Source organism: Hylobates moloch, unplaced genomic scaffold (genome assembly GCF_009828535.3).
Source record: "Hylobates moloch isolate HMO894 unplaced genomic scaffold, HMol_V3 SCAFFOLD_14, whole genome shotgun sequence".
Lineage (NCBI taxonomy): Eukaryota > Metazoa > Chordata > Mammalia > Primates > Hylobatidae > Hylobates > Hylobates moloch.
Window position 1 is genome coordinate 25,920,453 of NW_026652289.1, and position 24,173 is coordinate 25,944,625.

Genomic DNA, 24,173 nt, shown 5'->3' on the forward strand with positions numbered 1-24,173 from the left:
CAAAACACTAAGCAATATAATCTCAAAGGTTTTTTTAAACAAAAGTAATCTGTATCATGCTAATGACTTTTATCATAAGGTTCTGAAATCTCTGTACACTTAGTCAAAGGTGTTATTTCAAGATATAGGTTGTCCTTAGTCTCTATTGTACTATATACTTGCCTTACACAATGATACTGGTATGGAGTTCTAAAGATTTTTTTCAAAAGTTCTCAGCTTTAGAACTTCAGAGGATATAAAGGACTTTAAGTTTTTTTTTTTTTTTTTAAAAAGAGTAGCAAAATAACAAAGTTATATATAAACATACATGTGCATTTATTTATTTCTTTATTCGTATATTGATACATGTGATTTGATAAAAGATCATAGGACAAAATAAAAATTAAGCAAGATCAGTACCAATAAATAAGTTGAAATTATTTAGTGCTTTTAAGAGCCTCTTGAGGCTGGACACGGTGGATCAAGCCTGTAATCCCAGCACTTTGAGAGGCCGAGGCAGGCGGATCACTTGAGGTCAGGAGTTCGAGACCAGCCTGGCCAACATGGTGAAACCCTGTCTCTAATAAAAATTAGGGCAGGCGTGATGACGGGCACCTGTAATCCCAGCTACTCTGGAGGTTGATGCAGGAGAATTGCTTGAACCCGGGAGATGGAGATTGCTGTGAGTGGGGATCGCACCACTGCACTCCAGCCTAGGTGACAGCAAGATTCCGTCTAAAAAAAAAAAAAAAAAAAAAGCCTCTTGCATTCACAATATAAAGTGTTCCGAATAGGTAGATCAATTTCTAGTGCAATATTTTTCTAAATATCATCATATTCCTTAATGGTTACATCATAGTAACTCTCATATAACTAAATTTGATCCATATTGTTCGTTTAATAAAGAATTTCACAGGACAGATAGATGCATCCAAATGTAAGCTTCTAGTTTCCAACTAAAATGTTTTTAAAGAAAGATAATATGAGCATTTGTTTTAAGATGGTCATGCTAAATAGCCTAAAGCCATTCATATCCTTGGTTATCGTGAGGAAGGAGAAGGGAGAGGAGCAGGAGGAGACAAGGACTAGGATCAAGATGATGATTTTTGTGACAAACAAACGTGTCTGACTCTCTCAACCCCAGCTTCAAAATTGTAAGAAGATACATTGTATTGGCCGAGGTTAGAGAAAGTATATTCTACGTTGTTTTTTTTTTTTTTTTTTTTTTTTTGAGACGGAGTCTCGTTCTGTCGCCCAGGCTGGAGTGCAGTGGCGCGATTTCGGCTCAGTGCAAGCTCCGCCTCCCGCCTCAGCCTCCCGAGTAGCTGGGACTACAGTTGCCCGACACCGCGCCCGGCTAATTTTTTTGTATTTTTAGTAGAGACGAGGTTTCACCGTGTTAGCCAGGATGGTCTTGATCTCCTGACCTCGTGATCCGCCTGCCTCGGCCTCCCAAAGTGCTGGGATTACAGGCGTGAGCCACCGCGCCTGGCCGTATATCCTACTTTTTATCTTTATGTTTTATTGTTTGTTTTGTTTTGCCTCTTTAGAGTTAAATTGCTCCTTTCTCTCCATTCCCAAAGTGGAAGTGTAGATGACTGATTTTCAATCCTTCATCTTTTTTAATATATGCATGTAATGCTATAAATTTCTTCCTAAGAACTACTTTTGCTAAATCCTAGAAGTTTTGATACATTTTTATTATTTTTTAATAGTTTGGAATATTTTTAAATTTCTCTTGAGACATTTTTGATCCATGTATTATATAGGAGTATGTTCTTTAATCCCCAAATATTTGGTGATTTTCCAGCTATCTTTCTATAATTGATTACTAGTTTAATTCCACTTTGGTCTCAGAACATACTTTGCATAATTTTCATTCCTCGATTGTTTTAAGGTGTTTTATGGTCCACAATATGGTCTATCTTGCTGATTGTTCCATGTGAAATTGAGAAGAATGTGTATTTTTTTGTTGTTGAATGAAATACTCTTTTCAATGTCAATTGGATGAAGTTAATTGATGATGCTGTTCAGGTCAACTACTATTCTTATTTTCTACTTGCTTAATCAGTTGCTGAGAGAGGTATTGAAGTCTCAAATAATGATAATTAATTTGTCAATTTCTCATTGTAGTTTTGTCCGATTTTATCTCATATAATTTGATACTCTGTTGTTAGGTACATATACCTTCAGGATTTTTTACAGTATTCTTGAAAAACTGACCCATTTATCATGACATAACAGCCCTCTTTGTCACTGATAATTTTTCGTATTGTAAACTCTACTGTGTCTGAATTTAAGACAGCAACTATAGGATTATTTTTATTAATGTTAGGGTTGTATATCCGTCTCCACCTTTTTATGTTTACTCTACCTGAGCATTTACTTTATAGTAGGTTCCCTATAGAAAACATCTAGATGGGTCTATATGTATATATATATATATATATATATCAAACCTCTCTTTGTAGTCATCTGGAGATATAAATCTCTAGACTACTAGACAACCACTGTATCTGCATCTTCTCTCTCTTCTTTATTTCCAATATTTCTATTCAGTTAGATATACAGTCTATTTTCTGCAGGTATTTCTTCCCAGTGTGGGTCCCTGTCATCTTGGAAAGGTGTTTTTGTTGGTTATTTTGAGAATTTGCAGCATCTCCCCATGTAGTACTCTCCAAACTTTCTATGGTAATTTTGGCATCATTTACACACTGCAATCTGTGTGATCTTTTTTCTGCTTTGGTTTTCTTTTTAAAATCTACTTTCTGAATCCTCCACTTTTATTTCTTGTATATGTGCGTGGGGAATGACTAAGGACCTGTAGGCAATTTCTTGATTTTCTTTAAGTTCGGGACCAGCACAATAGCTTTTTCTTATTTTGTGTTCCCCTACACAGTTGTTAATCTTGACTAAGCCTTTCTCATGTCAGGATCTAAACCTATGTTAATTTAGTGATTTTACTTACAAGTTATTGAATTAATATTTCTTTTTTATTTTTATTTATTTATTTATTTATTTATTTATTTATTTTGAGACAGAGTCTCGCTGTGTCGCCCAGGCTGGAGTGCAGTGGCCCGATCTTGCCTCGCTGCAACCTCTGCCTCCCAGGTTCAAGTGATTTTCCTGCCTCAGCCTCTCTAGTAGCTGGGACTACAGGAGCACACTGCCACACCCGGCCAATTTTTGTATTTTTGGTAGAGATGGGGTTTCACCATATTGGTCAGGCTGGTCTCAAAGTCCTGACCTCGTGATCCGCCCGCCTCGGCCATCCAAAGTGCTGGGATTACAGGCATGAGCCACCGCACCCAGCCCATTATTGAAGTTTTTGTGCACATTCCTTGGAATTTTATACATATACAATCATATCATTACCAAATAGTGCAGTTTTATTTTTTTATTTTCAATCAATGGGAAAGATACTATGTCAGGACAATGTTGAATAAGAAGTGATAACAGATATCCTTGCCTTATTCTTGATCTAAGAAAATATAGTTACTAATCATTAAATATAATAGCTATAGGTTTCCTTTTATCAAGTTGAGGAGGTTTTCCTCTATTTCTAATTTTTTCAGTTGATAAAATTATGTAACTTTTAATTCTAATTTATTAATAAAGTGGATTATATTGACTGATTTTAAATACTAAACCAGCCTTGCATCTCTGGAATAAAAGCCCCTGGTCACAGCCTATAATCAATTTTATATTTATATTTTATTTGCTATATATTTTCTTAAGGATGTTTGCACCTATGTTCATGAGGAAGCCTTGTCTGTAGTTTTCCTTTTTTGTGCTGCCTGCGTTTGATTTTAATATGTGGGTAATACTGGATTCATAAAATGAGTTGTAAATTGTTCTTTCTTCATTCATTTTCTAGAAGAATGGATAAAATCAGTGTTAATTTTTCTCTAAGCTTTAAAATAATTCTCTGGTACAACCATTAGTAACTGGAGATATATTTGGGGAAGAAATTTTGAAGTACAAATTCAATTTATTTAATTGCTACAAGGGAATTTAAATTATTTATATTGGTTGAGTTTTGGTAGCTTGTACTTTTTAATAAATTGATTATCCTCTCAGTGGCTGAATTTATGTCTGTAGACTTGTTCTTAGTGTTCCCTTCCTGTTTACTTGTGTTACATCTGCATTGACATATACATCATATAACTATGTATTATCTATATAGAGAAAGGTAAATATCTTAGGCCCCCAAAATCACTAAGCTAAGCAGAAAATTCAAGCTGGAAACTGATTAGGACAAAGCTGCCTCTCATTCTATTTAAAGTTATCTCTCTGCTCACTGAGATAAATACATATATGATTGCCTCCTTTGGAAAGGCTAACCAGAAACTCAAAAAAATGTAACCACTTGTCTCTCATTTATCTGTGACCTGGAAGCCCCTCCTTGCTTCTTTCTGCCTTTGCTTTGAGTTGTTTTGAATTGTTTTAAGTTGTCCCACCTTTCCAGACTGAACCAGTGTACTTCCTACATATATTCATTCGTGTGTCATTCTTCTTACATACTTCTGACATATATTGATTGATGTCTTATGTCCCCCTAAAATGTGTAAAACCAAGCTGTGCCCCGACCACCCTGGACACATGTCCTCAGGATTTCCTGAGGCTGTGTCACAGGCATGTGTCCTCAACCTTGGCAAAATAAACTTTCTACATTAATGAAGACCTGTCTCAGAGTTTCTGGGTCTACATATATATATACACATATATGCATATATGTATATATATATATATATACACATATATATGTATGTATATAGACCTATATATATACATATATATGTATGTATATAGACCTATATACATACATATATAGACATACATATATATAGACCTATATACATATATATATATATAATTCTGTGTCACTTGTGCTAAAATCTTGTCAGCTGTGTTGATCGTTTTAAAAAATTCACTTCTTGCTTTATTGATTTTTCTGTTTTCTTTTTTCAATTTCATTTATTTCTGTTATTATCTTTATTATTTCCTTCATTCCGCTTGCATTGGGCTTATTTTCTTCTTTTTTCACTATTTTTTAACTTAAAAAAATGAAAAAAATAAAATAAAAAGCCAAAGGAAGGTATTAATGCAGTCCCCCGCTACTACAAATTATGCAGTCCAGGTTTCCACATGTGGGGACATCACAGAGGTGAGCACATCTGGAATGCAATGGATGGATAAGCCTTGCCCTGGGGAAACCACCCTTGTGATTATGATATCTCCTCTGCCATGTTAAGTGTATATTTTTTTCCCTAGTTTCTTAAACTGCAAGCTTAGATGGTTGATTCATGATTTTTCCACCTTTGTGATGTAAGCGTTTAGTGCTATAAATTTCCTTCTCATCATTGCATTACCCGCATCTCAGAAATTTTGCTGTATTCTCTTTTTATTTTCATTTACCTGAACATATTTTTTGTTCTTTGTAAGACTTTTTTAATCTCTGTATTTTTAGAAGTATCTTGCTTAATTTCTGAGTGTGAAAATTTTGTATGATTTCCCTGCTATTTAACTCTAATTTGATTCCATCAACATCAGAGAACAGATTCGGTATGATTTTATTTTTTAAAATAATGTGTTGAAACTTGTTTTATGGCCCAAAATATGGGCAATAAATGAAATAAGAGTCTCAGTAGAAAAGGAATGCTAAACAGAACTTGGCAAACTCAGATCTGAGGAGAAAGATAGAAAGCAATCAAGACATCTTCAGTGTCAAAAATTTAAGTATATTGTTGCTAATTACCTGTGTTTAATGTGTTTCTTGTTCTGCATTATGCTGTTACCGTCTTTGTTTTTCCCTTAAATAAAACGTTTTTGTTATTTCAAACAGCTTATTACACTTAAACTATGAGCACTGAAGGAGAATGCCTTTCCACATGCAGTGCAAGAAACAGAAAAAGAATAGCCACTGGATCCTACGTAAGTACTAACTGGCTACTTAGAGCTGATAATTATACATAGTAAGTGACAGGAAAATGCAATCTCACACCACTGCATCAAGATCTACAGAAATTTGTGGTACTTGTTAACACCTTATATGACATAGACTGGAACATAACCTGCAATCCTCAGAACTTCCTAAAAGAAAAGAGCTTGACACAGGTATGTCACATGTAAAGTGTAAAATAAAAGTATTAAGTTTAATGTTGGGTTTTCATTATAACATGTAAATACATTAATCAGGTAAATAGAAATTTAACAGTTGATTTGGCTTCTGTTTCCTTTGAACCTCAAATTAGTTTTGAAATATAGTTAAATAACCTTCCATGGTAAGAGATCTTTTGAACCTATATTGCATGTTTGCATTTTAAAGCACCATTTCTCAATAACATGTTTGAATTCTTGACATAAAGACACATAGACAGGCCTCACATATACAACCTGCCATCCATCTATGAAAAAAAGAAGAAAACTTATTTTAGCCAGCATGCTATCAGAAAACCATATTTCATACTGATGGGTCATAGCAGAAACACACTTTCAAAATGATTTTAAGGAAAACCCCAAGGTATGTTTGCTGTGTTTAAAAGGACTAGGAAGTACAAAAATGAAACAGGAGCCATAAAGTGTTTGATATACTTTATGAGGCCAAAATTCCTCTGTGGCATTTATTCCAATTTCTACAAAATAACTTAGAAATTGGAAAATCTTTGCTATCAAGAAAAACAACAAAATGGTTGAAACAAAATAGAAAAATATTTTCTTGCTTTGAATATACTATTTTCCTGTTTAAACCATATTTATATCTTTAATACCCTCATTTAACTTAATGTTAAACATATACCATGTGTCCTAATGTTGCTGAGAATTTTCTAAATTTGTTTGCCAATATTTTTCACTATTACTGAAATATTACCGAAATTACAAATCTTTTCAATATTACATGCAGTACAAATTTGTTACATTTGAAAAAGAATGAAGCACTTAAGGTACATTTAAAACAAACTGAAAATAAATGTTGGAATAGTTGTAATAAGTAATCAAAATGAAGGTGGAGTTTCTAACTAAAGAAGATTTTTTATAGAGAATGACAAACCATGCAGTGAATTGTGCATCTGTTTGAAAAGATACTTGATGGAATTGCTTAATAAATTCAAATTCAGTACTAGTGCTAATGTATTTGATAGTAAATCATGTTTCATGAAAAAATAAAACATAAAGCCTGATTTTGTCATCGTTCATCCACTTTTAAAATAAGTTTAGGAGTACAAAAGTAAAAAGAAAGTTAGATATTCTTTTTTTGTGTTTTAGTAGATCATTTTGCTAATTAGATTTTTTCTGTGACCTGATAATTGAGACTAAATCCTTGTGTTAGTTGGCTATGGCTACAAAAATCCTGCATAGTTAATTATTCTAAAAGTCACTGCTTAAAATAATAATCACTTATTGTCATTAATTTCCAGATCCAATGAGTGTTAGTTAAAATAGATTGAGTTTAGTTTGGTGGCCCTGCTGAGCTTTGTAGTCCTACCACATGTGTCTGGGGTCTTAGCAGAAACTAGTCAGAGTTCAACTGATCAAGTTATGGCTCTCTGAGTATTTTTTGCCCTCTTCAGGAAAACAGACTACATCAACTATGTTTTTCTCTTAAAAATTTCAGATGTTCGGGAATAGATGCAATAGTGTAATAATTTTTCAAGCCTGGGCTTACTTTTTGAATGTTCATTCCCAAAGCAAATTCTATATCTAAACTTTAACTGTAGGGGTGGAGAACTATTTCCCAATTAAGGTGCATGGCAAAGGATGTGATTGTGTGATCTCGTTACTGAGGGAGGGTGGACCTTTGAAACAATAGCCCATTCTAGTTTATGCTCTAAAATCAAAGCATAACTAGGCAGTGGGTATGTTTACTTGTTATTCTAAGTAGATCTACCAAGATCTTGTCACATACATATTGGTAGGATCTTTATTAAAACCCCAGGATGACTGATAATAGGATTCTTGATAAAGATAGGTGATGATTATATATAGGGAAGAGTAGTCCCTATATATATGAACCCTATATATAAACCAAAGAACCAAGTCTCATTGTCCGATTGTCCAACTTCGTTCTTTGATTTATATAGTGGCATTGATGATCCACTTTTTTGTGATTATTTAAACAGGGAGATAAGCCAAATGGAAAAGTATAGCAGAAAAAAAAAGACTCTCACTTGTCAGCCTAAATGCCTTTATTTCATAAGAGAAGAGCACATTGGTCACTGCATATGCTAGCCATTAAGTCAAGCCATTAAGTGAGCATGCTACTAAGAGAAGGCCCTCTGCAGTAGCTAGATCACAAAAAAAGTGGACGTTGAGAAGAGGTAGAGGTCAAATCAGAGTACTTGGGAACCTAGGAAATGGGTAAATCCCTCACATGGAGTTTTTCTAAGAACTCATACATGTGAGCAACAAGAAACCAAACACTGGCCATATGCTGCATGGAAAGTATTATCAGGTAAGCAACAACAGCCAAGAGGGGAAGAATTTACCACTAGTCAGGTAAAATTTTCAATTTTCCTAATCTTTTTTTTTCATTTTGACTATCAAATGCACCAAATGTTGAAAATATTCTTACAAGGAAATTGAGATAAAAGGAAAATAATTATCATATGCCCAATATCACTATTTCCTAAGGTATGGCACCTCTCTGAAATTTGAAGATAGAGAAGAGGATAGGGTATTCAATTGGGTGAGCAAATTTAGTTTTAAACTCATTGATTTTGAGAAGACTAACTTTCTAAGACTATGTTTCCCAAAAGTTACAGATCCTTTCCAAGGAATGGGAAAGGGAATGTAACAAAGCACAGTCAATGCAATAATTGGATGAAATTAGAACATCACAGTTCTATCACTTTGAGAGGTAAGAGTCACCTTGCCCAAGAATGGATTGGCCGCCTGAATTCCTGCATTGAAAAATGCAGTGATCAAGTTGTAAGGCAATCAATTCACTAGAGAGTTGAAGGTAGCAAGTCAAGTCCCTCGTCTACCATACTGTATATATGCTTAGGCCTTTGTGCCTGAACATGGCAGAAGAGACACCGATGTTTTCCAACCGTGAATATTCAGCTGGCAAAATAGAGTAGAAGTCAAGGGACTGCCATTTTATTATGCTATTGGATCTACCCCAAGACAACAGCAGGGAAGCCTTATTAATTCACCAGTCATATGGCTTAAATTCTCCAGACTAAAACAAAGAACCTCTTCTCTAGACTCTGAAGCCCTTCCCTGCTGACCAAATATGACTGGAAGCAGGGACCTATACCTCTACAATCATCCTTTCTCCTTGTATGTTCCTAGTAGTAGAATTGTCCCTACAATTCATAGTGTAGGATTTCCCCCAGAAAATCTAATTTATTCTTCTTCCCCTGACTGGCAAAAACATACTTTTAGAATAAAGTACACCATCATTGTGTTCACTCAAATTTGACTCCCACTTGCTTCTCACTCTTGCATCCAAATCTATGATTAATACTCTCTTATTTTTGTTCATTTCAGTATGTGTTTCCCTTTATCATAGCATTCGTATCATTAACTTGTGAGTCAGTGTGTCCATTTGTTTGTATGTTTCATTTATATACTGTATTTTTTGACTTATCCATCATTAGGTGTTTGACTTCAGCAAATGTGTTCAATACATTTATGTTGCTAGTGGCTTTCAGGGCACCTGAAACATTGTAGAAGTTCAATATATTGGGGTAGAATGCAGTAATTTAAGTTTACTTTTTTCTTTAAGCATCGCTATGTGACAGCTACTGTGCTGGATGACTTACAGATGTACTCATTCTACCTTGGACAAAAAACTTACTATATTTGTAGGGTGTCTTTCCAATTATCTACCTAGCATCTATCCCTGCTTACTTTCTGCTGCCAGAGGCTCTAGTTTGTTTGGGCATCCACCACTATCAAGTCCTTGCTGACCTCAGCTAAGCACTGTGGTTTCAGTACACCTACTAGAGAGACTGGATTAGATGTGAAATGTGTGATGCAATTCTGTTCAGGGAGTAACTAGTAGGAACTTTCTGTAGGGCTTCTGGGAAGGGTTTCTTTAACTTTATAAAATAGGAAGCAAAAAATCGAATGTCAAAATTGCTATCTCATGTTGAATCAATAAATGTTGCTAAATTAAAAACCAGACGGAGGCCAGGTGTGGTGGCTCATGCCTGTAATCTCAGCACTTTGAGAGGCTGAGGCAGGCAGATCACCTGAGGTCAGTAGTTCGGGGCCAGCTAGGCCAACAGGGAGAAAGCATGTCCCTACTAAAAATACAAAAATTAGCTGGGCATGGTGGAGCACACTTGTAATCCCAGCTACTCAGGAGGCTGAGGTAGGAGAATTGCTTGAACCCAGGAGGCAGAGGTTGCAGTGAGCCGAGATGGCACCATTGCACTCCAGCCTGGGTGACAAGAGTGAAACTCCGTCTCAAAACAAAACAAACAAAAAACAGATGGAATGTTAAAATGGTGGTGCAAAAAAAAAAAAAAAAAGTGAAAGCAAAGTGAGTCCCTGATGAAGCAGACAAGTCACAGCATTAAATAGTTCCGGAGCCACACTTAGTTCAGGTATTCGTATAACAACAAGACAATAATTTCCCATTAGGTTTAAGGCGCTTATGTGATTAATTTCTTTTTTTTTTCTTTTTGCCAATACAGGCAAAATTAATTATTGTAGTATTTTGGCCAACATTTTATATGTGGAAATATTGAAGTCAAGTAAGTTTCAGCGAATCATTAATCCTTAGGTTAGTAGCAGAATAAGAATTCAGATACAAGTTTCTCTCTTTAAGCAAGGATTTTCCATGAGGATATAGAAATTGTGAGAGATCTCAACAACTAGTAAGTAGCTGCACATTTCCATTGCCACAGGCTCTGTTTTTATAGCATAGTTACACAAGACAAACAAAAATAGTATATCTCACACATTCGATTATTTATTGATCGATTGATGCATAGTAAACATACATACTTCCAGGGTACATGTGTGTCACATATTTGTAAAAGTCTAACAGTTACTGCATTAAATTGATACCAATATAAAAACAAATCCAATCATCAATGTTAACAATGTGAAGAGCATTCCAATTTGTAATTTAATAAATGATATAGATTTTTTTTTTTTTTTTTTTTTTTTTTTTTTTTTTTTGTGAGACAGAGTCTCACTCTGTCGCCCAGGCTGGAGTGAAGTGGCATAATCTCAGCTCACTGCAACCTCTGCCCCCTGGGTTCAAGCAATTCTCCTGCCTCAGCCTCCTGAGTAGCTGGGATTACAGGTGTGCACCACCACGCCTGGCTAATTTTTTTTGTATTTTTAGTAGAGACGGGGTTTCACCATGTTGGCCAGGATGGTCTCGATCTCCTGATCTCATGATCCCCCCATCTTGGCCTCCCAAAGTGCTGGGATTACAGACATGAGCCACCACTCTGAGGCAATGATACAGCTTTTATATTTGGCTAGCCTAGGCATAAATGGCTTACTCAAAAGGAATAATTTTGATAGTAACCTTCAACTTTGCAAATAACGAGGTTAATAATTTACTATGTAGTATGCTAAGATTTCCAAAGTTGATTTATTGATAACAAACTGAGCTGACACAATGTAACAAAGGGGAAACGTGGGCAGGATCACTCAGACTTTGTGTATAAAGTATTGTTCATTCCAATACAGAGTTATTAACAGTATATTACTCTGTATGGGTAAGGAAAATGATGCCCTATGGAGAAGAATATACAAACACTAAAAGAGTATATTCGTAGAAGAAAAAAAAGCAGATAAATTACTTCACATTTTAGAATGATAAAGATATTAAGAAAAATGAATTTGAAAAAGTCTCATTAGAATTAAAAAACTAAGCAAAATGTATCAAGAAGATATATGTAATAAAGCATTCTAGACATATCTCTTTTTCAAGTGATCATAAATCAAATACTAAGAGGAAGATCAGAATGTTTGGTGGAAGTAAATGGCAGACTGGTTATAAATTTGGGATATACATCAAATAAGGAAGAAAAGGAAGACAATTTTACACAGTTAACTGTATTAAAAGGTTTGCTTCTGGAAATGATATTAACTCCACAGCAGTGCTTACCACTCTGTAAATGGATCATCGAGAAAGCAAAGGGTTTCTATTAGACTGTTGCTGGCTCCAAACTTCCAAGCAAGAAGCAGAAACTGCATTTGCAGTATTCCCCAGAGCATTTCCTGCTTCTATCACTTTGGTCTTGGCTGCACTGACAGTGCAACTCTGCACAGTCCTTTTCTTTATGAAAAGCTCAAAGAGGGTAATAGAGTACAAGGAAAGAAAAGAATTCACTTCAAGGTTATGTTAAAACTATTTAACATTGAATTCTACCAATGAGAAATCTGCTGGTTTGAAGCAAAGTCGAGCTAAGCAAAATAGATGAGTTCTTTGAGGTAAATGGTAGAACTCTCTGTAGGCACTAGAATTTTATGAAAGAATAGTTAGTACATGCAGGCAAGGGATGGGAATTGTTCTATTTAGCCTGAAGATTATTCAGTAATAGTACTACAGCCAGAATAAGAACTCAAGAAAATTATGTGTCAAATTGTAAATAAAAAATTTTCAATGAATATGTATTGCTAAATCCCTTACATGTATGAATCAGCTGTAAGAGTTTATCTTTCCTTCTACACAATAAATAGAAATTCAATGCAATAAACAGTAACCCATGTTTAGCTAATAGTTGCCCTACCACAAATATACTAGTAATACCAACAGGGATGCCAGTCAATCTAATAAAAAAAAGAAAACTTGATTAGGGACACATTAATACTAAATTGTTGACATTTATTTGAGAACAAAATGCTGAATGCCTCTTCCAAACTCCCATCAAACACTTAACTTGTCCTAGAAGCAATTTTTCATATGGACTACTGTCAGCTTCTTGATGATTAAACGAAAATATTTAATGCTATTTGTTCCATATTACTTGGTTATTGAAATAATTCAATTTTTAAAGAATTTCACTTTGTATTAAGCATCAAATGAAGACATTTTGCATCTCACCTAATGGACACTGCAATCTGTTGTATTATGTTTTCAGGAGCAACACAAATAAATCTGCCCTTACAGAGAATTTTACACATTAAGAAAAAGGCAACTATCAAAACAGAACTCAATGGCATTCTACTTTCAGGGGAATAAATAATTGCCCGCACTAACAGTGCAGACTGCAGAACTCTTGCAAGAATTAGATGTGGGGCAATTATAATGAAACTTTATCAATAGGTTCAAATAAGGTGGTATAGCCTCATGAGTACTGCTATTAAATTAATCCAGATTGAAATAGTAAAGCTTTCCATTACACCCAAAATCATTAGAGTTGGGGCTATAATCTGTCTGATACATTGATTTAGTAGCAACATAAAAAGGACTGAGGAAAACTAAATAAACAAACATAGGAACACCAGAAATGTTTAACTGGCTTCCATGTTCTTTTGTTGCAACTTCCTTGATCCTGACATACTCAAAGAGATTAGTGCCACATTTGTGTGCTCACACATGCCTACATGGGTGTGTTGCACAGGCTTGTAAGTTTATGACATTAATAAATTTTCAATGGCTACAATTTGAAGGTTTACACTGTTTCAAGTGAAAAAATATTAAATTTTCGAACATAAACATATTTTTCAACCTCATATAATTTAATATGCTTGTTTCGGGGGGTATGCAATAGGAGAGAGATAAAACTGGACTTGTCAGTCTATCTTGTAATAGTAGTGAAGTTTCAACTAGAGGGCATGCTAAATTCAGTACCTTTAGATATGGAAATGACTTAAATATAAGAATACAATTAATGTTATTCTTTAGTTTGCATGGACAACATTTTATATTATGCAATGAAAATATTTAAATTGCTGGCATGGTTTGATCACAGTGGTAAGAAATTCAAAGTAATTAAAGACATACTAGATTATATCACTGGAGCATCAGCCTGTTCCATTTCATCTCCATTAAAGCAGATTGATTCAGTGACAGATTTATAGAAACATTATTTAAGGTTAGAATTACTTTTGTGGAGAAAAATGAGTATAAAAAGAAGTGAAACATTCTTATTGTTGTGTATTATTCACAATCTAAATGCTCCATTAATCACAAAACTGCACTTTTTCCCACCATAAACAAACTTGAGTGTTCACCTTTTAAAAAATACACATTTCATGTTCTTAAGAAGTGAAATACTCACAACTCCATAACATTCCCGAATAACCCTATTAATGTTTCCCATGTGTAACTTATAAGAATTGAGAAAGAAAATAAGAAAAACATCATTGTTTTATTTTTCTCTTATTCTTGCTGCTGTATGTGTACCTCATCACAGCTGTGTCAGTGATTTATGAAAAAATTTGTCTGATAACTGAAACAAACCTTCAACACTTTCCTAATTTCAATCAAAAGTCACACAGGTGGTAATGCAGCTGTGATTCTATAATAATACCTCTTAAATTCAATAAATAAATGCTGTGCAATTTGGGAAATAGTTTAATGTAACATTTGACACCACTCTTCCAACATCCACCAAATTTAATTAAACGTCTGTAATAGTAATAGTATATTTTAATACTGAATAGAATGAGAATATATGTTACAATGCTCCTAGAATTGCCATACATTTTACAGAAATTTCCTGGTATTAAGTCACCTTGCCTCCAATAATTAAAGAAGTAGGATTTTAAAAAGAACAGCCCCTAACTATCTGAGTAGATTTGCAGAGTTTATACTACTACTTACATTTAGAAAGTCAATATGTATCTTCTTCTTCATAACAGAACTCTAATGATTTAACATAACCTATTTTCCCAACAACATTGGCATACCAGCCCACCAACTTTTCCAAACAAGCCAAATTATGCTAAAGTATGTTATTTACCAGCTTAGATTTTTCAGATTTGAAGTCAAACTTTTGGACATCCATACAGTAATTTTCCAGTTATGTACAATCATGAAACATATTTAACAAATTCTGAGTCTCTTGTCCTCCTTTACTAAGTGTCTGTTTCTGTGATATATATTTAAAGTAAATTTTAATACTCAAAAGTGTTTTCAAGAAGGAAGTTTCATCACTATTGTGAAGGGCAACATTGGAGAGCAAATGAATGGTGGATTTGTATTGAGAAGTTGGAGATTGTAATTTGGCTTTCATGGTTGGAGTATCTAGATAGAGTGCCAGGTTTACATTCATGAAATGGACATGCTCTCCCTACAAGAAAGCTACATAGTTGAAAAATGAATAACAAAGACTTCAGTATTGAAATCACAAATAAATTCGTTGCTTTCTCCTCTTATATTTTAAATATTATCTGTTAGCTTTTTTCCTCTAAAGTAAGGGATTAATGTTAGCAATATCTGGTTTGTCTTTTCACAAAGCAGGATTATGCTATGAGGATTACCACAAAAATAAGTGTTAAAAATACCAGAGTTTGCTGCTCTTATGCATTCCTTTGGGAGAGATAAGACGAGGAAATCAATTAACATCAAAAGTAGTAGTTTAGTTTAGGTTTTCAAAGAGTAGGTAGTTCAAGTCATTATTTGGAATTAAGAACCTAAAGTAAGATCTTGGTCAAACCTCTAATATTGTAACATGTATAAGATGTGAATGTGTTTAATAATTGAAAAGTTACCTTATTGCTAAGAGTAAACTTGTATCTGAATTAAAAAATAATGAATCAATACCATAAACCTTGTATTTATGGCTTTCTCCCAACCTATAAGAATGCAAGTTTGTTTATACCAGAATATTAAAAATATAATCTTGTTGTTTATTTTATACAGTATTACTTACTTAACATAGCGTTCATGTTTCACTTATAGGAAGAGCACATTGTGTCAAGTGTTATAAACAGAATGTTATTAAAAGAAGCTAAGGGTATTGTGTTACATTATTAAGTACAGGTTTGTTGAAGAAATGTGTTTAATGTTCAGGTACAGGAGAGGTGAGTTGTGTTTAGACTAAAGATCATTAGAAAGCTTATGATTATAATTAATTATATAGCAGGCAAATGTTTTTTGGTGGAGGGGGGTGATGCCTTTATATATTGATTTTACAAAAGCAGAAAACTCGTCTATCCAAAAAAGGAAATCAGTAAATGGTTAGAAAAACCTGCCTCAAAGCATAGAAAAACCTATATGATACAGTAATTGCTGTTAAGATTCTACAAATAGTTTTTTTAAAAAAGATATTGCTGTGCTTCTAATTATACTTGTGCATCTTATTACATGCTACAGAGCTTCTGAATAATTACATGTAATCGGATATAGTATCTAACTTTAATAATCAGTGTCAGGCGCTAATATGCTTTCCACTTGGTGCATGAACTTCATTGCCATTGGAAGACATATTAACAAAAGTTGACTTGCTAATCTTATTATTGATTTTTCATATAATATTTGAAGGCTTTAACACACTGTAGATTGCATCTCCATTTAAAAAAATGCTTATACTCATCAATCTATGTATATATGATGTCATACATCACATTGATGTGCTTAAATGTATTACATGAGCCATTGGTCATTGATATGGTTTCACTCTGTGTCCCAACACAAATCTTACCTTGAATAGTAGCTCCTGTAATCCCCACATGTCATGGGTGGAACCAGGAGGTAGGTAATTTTTAATCATGGGGGGCAGTTACCCTCATGTTGTTCTGGTGATAGTAACTGAGTTCCCATGAGATCTGATTTTTTTTTTTTTTTTTTTTGAGGCAGAGTCTCACTCTGCTGCCCAGGCTGGGGTGGCGCAACCTTGGCTTACTGAAACCTGTGCCTCCCAGGCTCAAGTGATTCTCCTGCCTCAGCCTCCCAAGTAGCTGGGATTACAGGCATGTGCCACCACCACCCAGCTAATTTTTGTATTTTTAGTAGAGATGGGGTTTCACCATGTTAGCCAGGCTGGTCTTGAACTCCTGACCTCAAATGATCCACCTGCCTCGACCTCCCAAAGTGCTGGGATTACAGGCGTGAGCCACCGTGCCCAGGTCAAGATCTGATGGTTTTATAAAGGCTTTTTCTCCTTTTGCTTGGCACTTCTTCCTGCCATTATGTGAAGAAGGACATGTTTGCTTCTTCTTCTGCCATGATTGTAAGTTTCTTGGGGTCTTCCCAGCCATGCTGAACTGTGAGTCAATTAAATTTCTTTCCTTTATAAGTTACCATTATAAATTATTAGGAGCATGGGAATGCAGTAATATAGTCCTGCTCCTGCTGAATCTTCCCATATGTCCAAGCAGTAGAAGTATGAAAGCACCTGGTATACCCAAGAGATAAACCACCAAACAATTTAAATGTACTGATATTTCATGTACATTTGAAAAAATAGCTAAATGATTATATGACACTGTTTTAAGTCTACAAAGTGTATGAAATACAAACAAGTTGCTCAGTCAGGACCCTGTGAGAAGCAGGCTCAAACTCATTTTTATTTTGATGTGTTTTTTACTTTAGCAAAATAATAAGATAGTATTAGAACCAACGACCGCCCTCTTCTCAGACCCCAGTTTACTCATCTGATTTCTTCTTATATTGAGGCTAAATCCTGAGCAATATACTTCCAAAAACTTTCTGACAGTCTAGTTTGTCTTGGAAACAAATAGAAGCCTTTTCCTGCCTTGGAGTACAATTTGTTGCAGAAAAGTTTGCTTCAGTGCAGAGACCCACCACTTAAGTCCACTGGGATAACATCATTCAGTTGTTGAGTTGTGTTGTACAGAAGTCTATCTTGCAGTTTCACCTGTTTGTTTCCACAATTCCCAATCAATTCATTCCTGGTTTTCTTATTTATTTAAAACAGAGGATTGAGCAAATTTGCTAGAGTTTTGACAAATATAATGCTGAATGCCTCATCTTTTATATTTGTTGCCTAATCCTATTCTAATTTACAAAATTCATATTTATTTATCTATCATGGTATAATACATAATGTTTTGTTCCTTTTCCATGATGAAGATATTGGAAATAGACTATTTGTTAAATTGTTCACTGTATGGATGAATCATGGATAGAGATAGGGAGCATCTGCTGTTGATTGAAAGGTTAATTGGTTAATTTTAATGATAATTCAGTAAATTATAATAAAAGCAGGCTCTTTAAACATGTTTGCTAAAAAGCAAACATGAAGATAGACTTTTAAAAATACCTGTGTTCAGTAAAAACAGAACTTGGGCAAGCTGTTTTGTTCTTTTATAAAAATCTAATGTCTTCGATTCTATTTCAAATATCCTTTTAAAAATATGATTTATTTTTCTCTTTTATTTCTTCAGACAGTTAATGCACTACTGCTAATATAACAGCAAAGTTTTGACTTTTCTAAATTGGGGTTTTCCTGTAAACACTGTGAAAGTAAATTTTTTTAATGTCTTAATTAGCATCTTGTCTGTCAAGACACAAATTGAGCAAATCAAATCAACATAATAATCACCTAATCAGATGCTTAATTCAACTAGAAGCATATGCACACTTTGGTAACTGTCATTTGAGTGTGCATGTATATCTTAGCAGCACCACCTTCTACTCTTTTAAATTGATTCATCAATTTTCTCTGTTTAATTATGCTGTATATTGTAGTTTATGATGCCTCTCCTGGAATGGTGACTGTCTGAGCATCAGTTTATGTCTTCAAATGTAACTGTGTGCCTCTTGGAAGGAAAATCTTCTATCCCCATCTTTCTTACTATGTTTATCTCAATTACAAAGAAAACAGTTGATTTTTTTTCAGAACCTATAATTATTGCTATATACTTATTCGGTATTATTAATGCCAAGGAGAATAATGAGATAGTAATGTTAAAAGGTTACTATAGTTTCATGACTTCAGTTTCAACAGGTAAAAACAAAAATTACAAGTCATCACTCTTGTCCTTGCAAGAAAAGACAAAACATAAGGAAAATATGTGACTTCTTAGACCCCTTGGAGAACTGAGATCACAGGGCAACTGCCATCCTGAAATCTGGAGAGATAGATGATTCCAGAGGGCCATATCCAATATCTGTTGAACTCAAACAGAAGCTGGTGGAGCTCTAAACTTGTGGAAACAATAAAATAGTAAATTTTAACAAATTGTTGAAGATTGAATATGGGCTAAAATGTGAGCGCAAAACTCCGTGATCCTCAACATACAAGCTGCCAAAGTTTCACCAGTTTTAACTTCAGGAACCCCTGGGAAGGGGTACACGTTCTAACTAGGAAGAGCTGAGAGACATACCCCATTGCTTTGGTGGGGAAGAGGAAGAAAAAAATATTGTGAAATGCCCCCACGGTGTTGTCAGTAACAAGGGTCTGTGATGTAGGGGAGAAGATACAGCTAGAGCCTTATCCTACCAGGAAAAGGTACATTTATTTACTTCTGTCATCTCTAGATTTCCTATCTCAACAAAAATAAAATAAAATGAGAATTATTTATGAAGGTCACAGGGCCACTAAAAGACAGATTTAATCACAAGATTATAGCATTTTTCTCCTACTGCACAGTTTACCACCATATCAACAGGGATCCAGTATAATAGGATTTACAGCTAAAAGAGCTGAGAGACGCAGACTCTTTCTGAGGGTAGAGCTTAAAGAAACCCAAATTTCGCAGATGAAACAAAAATAATACTAGAGAAGTTTAAAGCCTTTGGCACCTGAAATGATTGCAAATATTAAACACAGCTAACTCCTAGTCAGAGGAGGCTTTATATTATAAAGCCTAAAATTCTTTTTTTTTTTTTTTTTTTTTTGGAGACAGAATCTCAAGCTGTCTCCCAGGCTGGAGTGTAGTGGAATGATCTCGGCTCACCACTGCAACCCCCGCCTCTCGGGTTCAAGTGATTCTCCTGCCTCAGCCTCCCAAGTAGCTGGAATTACAGGTGCCTACCACCATGCCCAACTAAATTTTTTAAAAAATATTTTAGTAGAGACAATGTTTTGCCATGTTGTCCAGACTGGGCTTGAACTCCTGACCTCAGGTGACCTGCCTGCCTTGGCCTCCCAAAATGCTGGGATTACAGGAGTGACCACAGCGCCTGGCCACCCCTAAAATGCTAAAGGCCTATCTACTTCACTTTCTATTGCCTGAAACATTATGACTTTCAACAAAAATTAGAAAGCATGTTAATAGACAAGTACAAACTGTCCAAAGAGACAAAATGTGCACCAGAAGCAGACTCAGATATGACACAGATTTTGGAATTACTAGATAGGAAATTTAAAATATCTATGATTAATGTCTTAAAGCCTCTAACAAAGTAGTGGACACCATGCAAGAACAGATGAGTAATGTAAATGGAGAGAAGCCAACTCTAAGAAAGAATCAAAAAGAAATATTTGAAATAAAAAACACTCACAAAATTGAAGAATAGCTTTGATGGGCTCATCCGTAGTCAGAGAGTGGCCACAAAAGGAATGAGTGAGCTTGAATGTAGGTCAATATAAACTTATCAAACTAAAATTCAATGACAAAAATAAATAAGTAAATAAACAAATAGTTAAAATTAAAAGAAAATGAACATTGAAGACCGGAGGCACAATTTTAAAAGGTTTTCTTCCGCATATTGGCCTATGAGAAAGAAAAGACAGAAAAGTAACAGAAGAAATATTTAAAGTAATAATCTGTTTGAGACCAGCCTGACCAATGTGGTGAAACTCCACTTCTACTGACAATACAAAAATTATCCAGGTGTGGTGGCATGTGACTATAGTCCCAGCTACTCAGGAGGCTGAGATGGGAGAATTGCTTGAACCCGAGAGGTGGACGTTGCATTGAGCCAAGATCGCACCATTGCACTCCAGCCTGGGTGACAGAGTGAGACTCCATCTAAAAAGTTTCACCTAGTCTTCTACTATTCAAACTGCAAAACAAAACAAAACAAAACAAAAAATGTAGTTACGGAAAAAAATAAGAAAATCTTAAAAGAAGCTGGGGAGAGGGAACTTAACATTTAGAAAACCATGGATAAAATTATGGTTGTGTCTTCAGAAACTGCCCAAGAAAAAGAAAATAGAGTTAAATAATTAAAGTGTTGAAATAAGAAAACATAGTAATTTGGGATTTCAAGCAAGTAAAATAATTTTTCCAAAGTATACTTGAAATAAAGATAATTTTAAACAAACAAAAACTGAGGGAATTTATGGCCAGCAAACCTGCTCAGCAGGAAATTTTAAAAGGAAGTCATCTTTGAGATTGGAAATGATTAAGGTCAGAAACTTAGATCTGCACTACAGAAGGAAAAGTGCTGGTTAAGAAATTAGTGAAAATACATTTTTTTAATTTAAATAATCTGTGAGATACTTGTTAGTTAAAAAATGTAGTAATAAGGTAATGGGTAATTATAGTATATGAAAAAGTAAAATGAATGTTATCCATGACATGTTGAATGTAAGAGAATAATTGGGACTGTTGTGTTATTACAGACCCATACTACATGGAAGCAGTATAGTATTATTTAAACTTAGATTTAATTATTTAAAACTTTATATTGCAACCTATGGGAATCTCTAAAAAATTAAAAAAGATGTATAATTCTTATGCTAAGAAAAGACATAAACTGATGCTTGTAAAATGCTCCATGAAAACTAGAAAAGACAGAAATGGTGGTGGGGGAGGCAAAAATAAATCTAACAAGTAGCAAACAGTTACAGCAATGTAGATATTCATCCAAAAACATCATTAATCATTTTAAATGTGAATGATCTAAATACATTGATTAAAAGACACAAATCTGCAGAGGGAATAAACAAACAAGACTGCTGTAAGTGTTATACAATCACCCCACATTAAATATAAAGGTGCAGTTTTTTTTCTAAAACTAAACAAATAGAGAAAGGTATAACATGTTAACAATAATCAAAAGAAAGCTGCAGTATCTATATTAGTTTCGTGAGAATACAAAGCAAGCATCAGAACCCTAAAATCTGATAGTACTAAATGCATATATGTCAGAATTATATAATACGTTAATGGATGGTAAATGAAGTGTGCCAGGCTTCTCACTATTGGAATCATAAAGATAACCAAAGAGAGGAGGCTAGAATTTCCCAGTAGTAATGAATTCCAGTTGGGGTCATCAGTATGAACTCATGCTTACTTTATATAGATATCCTTGGTTACAGACAAATTTCCAGATATGTATCAGTGTGTATATATATATATATATATATATATATATATATATATATACTGATATAAACATATATATGTGTGTATATATATATACTGTATATATATACATATATATGTATCAGTATATATATATACTGATATATATACATATATATGTATCAGTATATATATACTGGTGAAAAAAATATAAAGAAATATATATATATATTTCTTTTTTTTCCTATTAGCTGAGGAGGCCTAGGAGCAATGCTATCCCAGTAGCAACAAGTACAGCTGATGCCCAAATCTTGTTTCCTAATACCATTCTCCAATAAAAAGAACCAGAATTTGTTGGAGATACAGCTGATCCTGAGACTGAGGCAGAAAATATACAAGATGACCCTGGAGCATATTGTAATACCAGACATTTCTGAAAAAAAATAACCAAACAACAACAACAAAAAGTGAAGAGGATATGTCGAATGGAGATAGACGTCTGTAGAAAGGAGTCCCAGTGGCCAAAGCTGGAACACTTTGGGGAGCAAAGTACAAAAAGCAGTATTTTGAATTATAACCCAAACTTTAAATATTCACGAGTTCATACTTATATAAATGATTAAATAGATAAATAAAAAATAAAGATGGGAGAATAGAAATCTCTCATGCAAAAATTCCAAATAATTTATGTAGATAGTCATCTCTCAGAGAGGAGGAGTAAAACTCCCTCTATTGAAGTGTGGACTCCATGCCTTTAGTGTGGGCTGCATATAGTGACTGGGTGGAAAGGGTACAATGAAGAAATTTACAGTGGGAAGATCTACTTCAGCCAGGTGATCAAGAATAATAACAACATTGATGCCATGTTGGTAGTATGTATCCCTGATATGACATGATGAAATAGGTTATCTATGTTTGTTTCCCTCCTCAAATCCACAACACTAGTCTAATGCAGAGGAAAACATCAGGGAAATACCACTTGAGGGACATTCTACAAAATTCCTGACAAGTACTCTCAAAACTGTCAAGGTCATCAAAAACAAGAGAAGTCAGAAACAGAAGCCAAAAGGAGCCTAAGGAGATAGACCAACTAAATGTAATGTTGTATCCCAGATGGGATTCTAGAAGAGAAAAACAACATGTAGGTAAAGAGTAGCTATGTAAGTGAAGTATGGACTTTATTTAATTTATCAATATTGGTTCATTAACCATAACCAATGTACTATGTTAATGTAAAATATCAATAATAGAGAAAACTGGGTACCAGGCATGAGGTAACTATTTGTGCTATATTTACAATTTTATCTCTAAATCTAAAACTCTTCTAAATTAGCTTATGTTTAAAAATGCAAAAAAAAAAGGAAAAAAGAATTGAGCAACATAAAAAGGAATATATTTGATATTGGATGGAAGGATATTCTGAGCATCATCTATCATGATCACTAGGGGTATTTTTATATGATTGGTTAGGTGAGTGTTTCTAGTCCTTCTCCAGGCTTGTTTACAGATCTCTTTAATTATTATAAACATGCAAGAAGGGCAGAGTTTCTACACAGAAGAGTGTTGACTTTTTGTGTTACAGGATATATGAGTACCGTGCTTTTCCCTAATGTCTCCAAATAAATCCCAATATTCTTGACTTTCTAAGCTCACAGTAGCAAAATAATCTTCAAAACTCCATATCATAAAACAAATAGGTCTGCACTACGATAGTATCAGTAATGTGCACTTATGTCTGTACTATTGAAAGATTCAAGAGTTGAGAAAAAGGACTTCTCAGCAACTTTAATTTGGCATCTCTGGAGATAGTTTTATATATTTATTTTATACATATTTAGGTATTATCTACTTTGTGTCAGGCTCTCTTTCCTAGAGAACATGAAAGATAAGGATTTGTTCTTATTCAGCTTATATTCAATGGGGGACATATGATTATGATAAATGAGATATGGCTCCCTATAATAATAATTGCAATAAAAATTAAAATAAGTAAGTAGTTAGAGCTACTTAGTGAGCATAGGATATATTCATAGCATGCGAGTGCATCTCCAAGGAAGTAATGTTTGAGCTGCAAAACAAATAATGAATGGCAGCCATGTGAATATCTGGGC

General features: G+C 34.3%; 1 non-coding gene across 1 annotated transcript; it reads right to left on the reverse strand.

The window, feature by feature from the left end:
• Positions 1 to 5,068: 5,068 nt before the first annotated feature.
• Positions 5,069 to 5,237, reverse strand: LOC116482765 (U1 spliceosomal RNA). The gene has a single exon (XR_004252033.1). It is a non-coding gene; the product is annotated as a U1 spliceosomal RNA (small nuclear RNA).
• Positions 5,238 to 24,173: the final 18,936 nt, after the last annotated feature.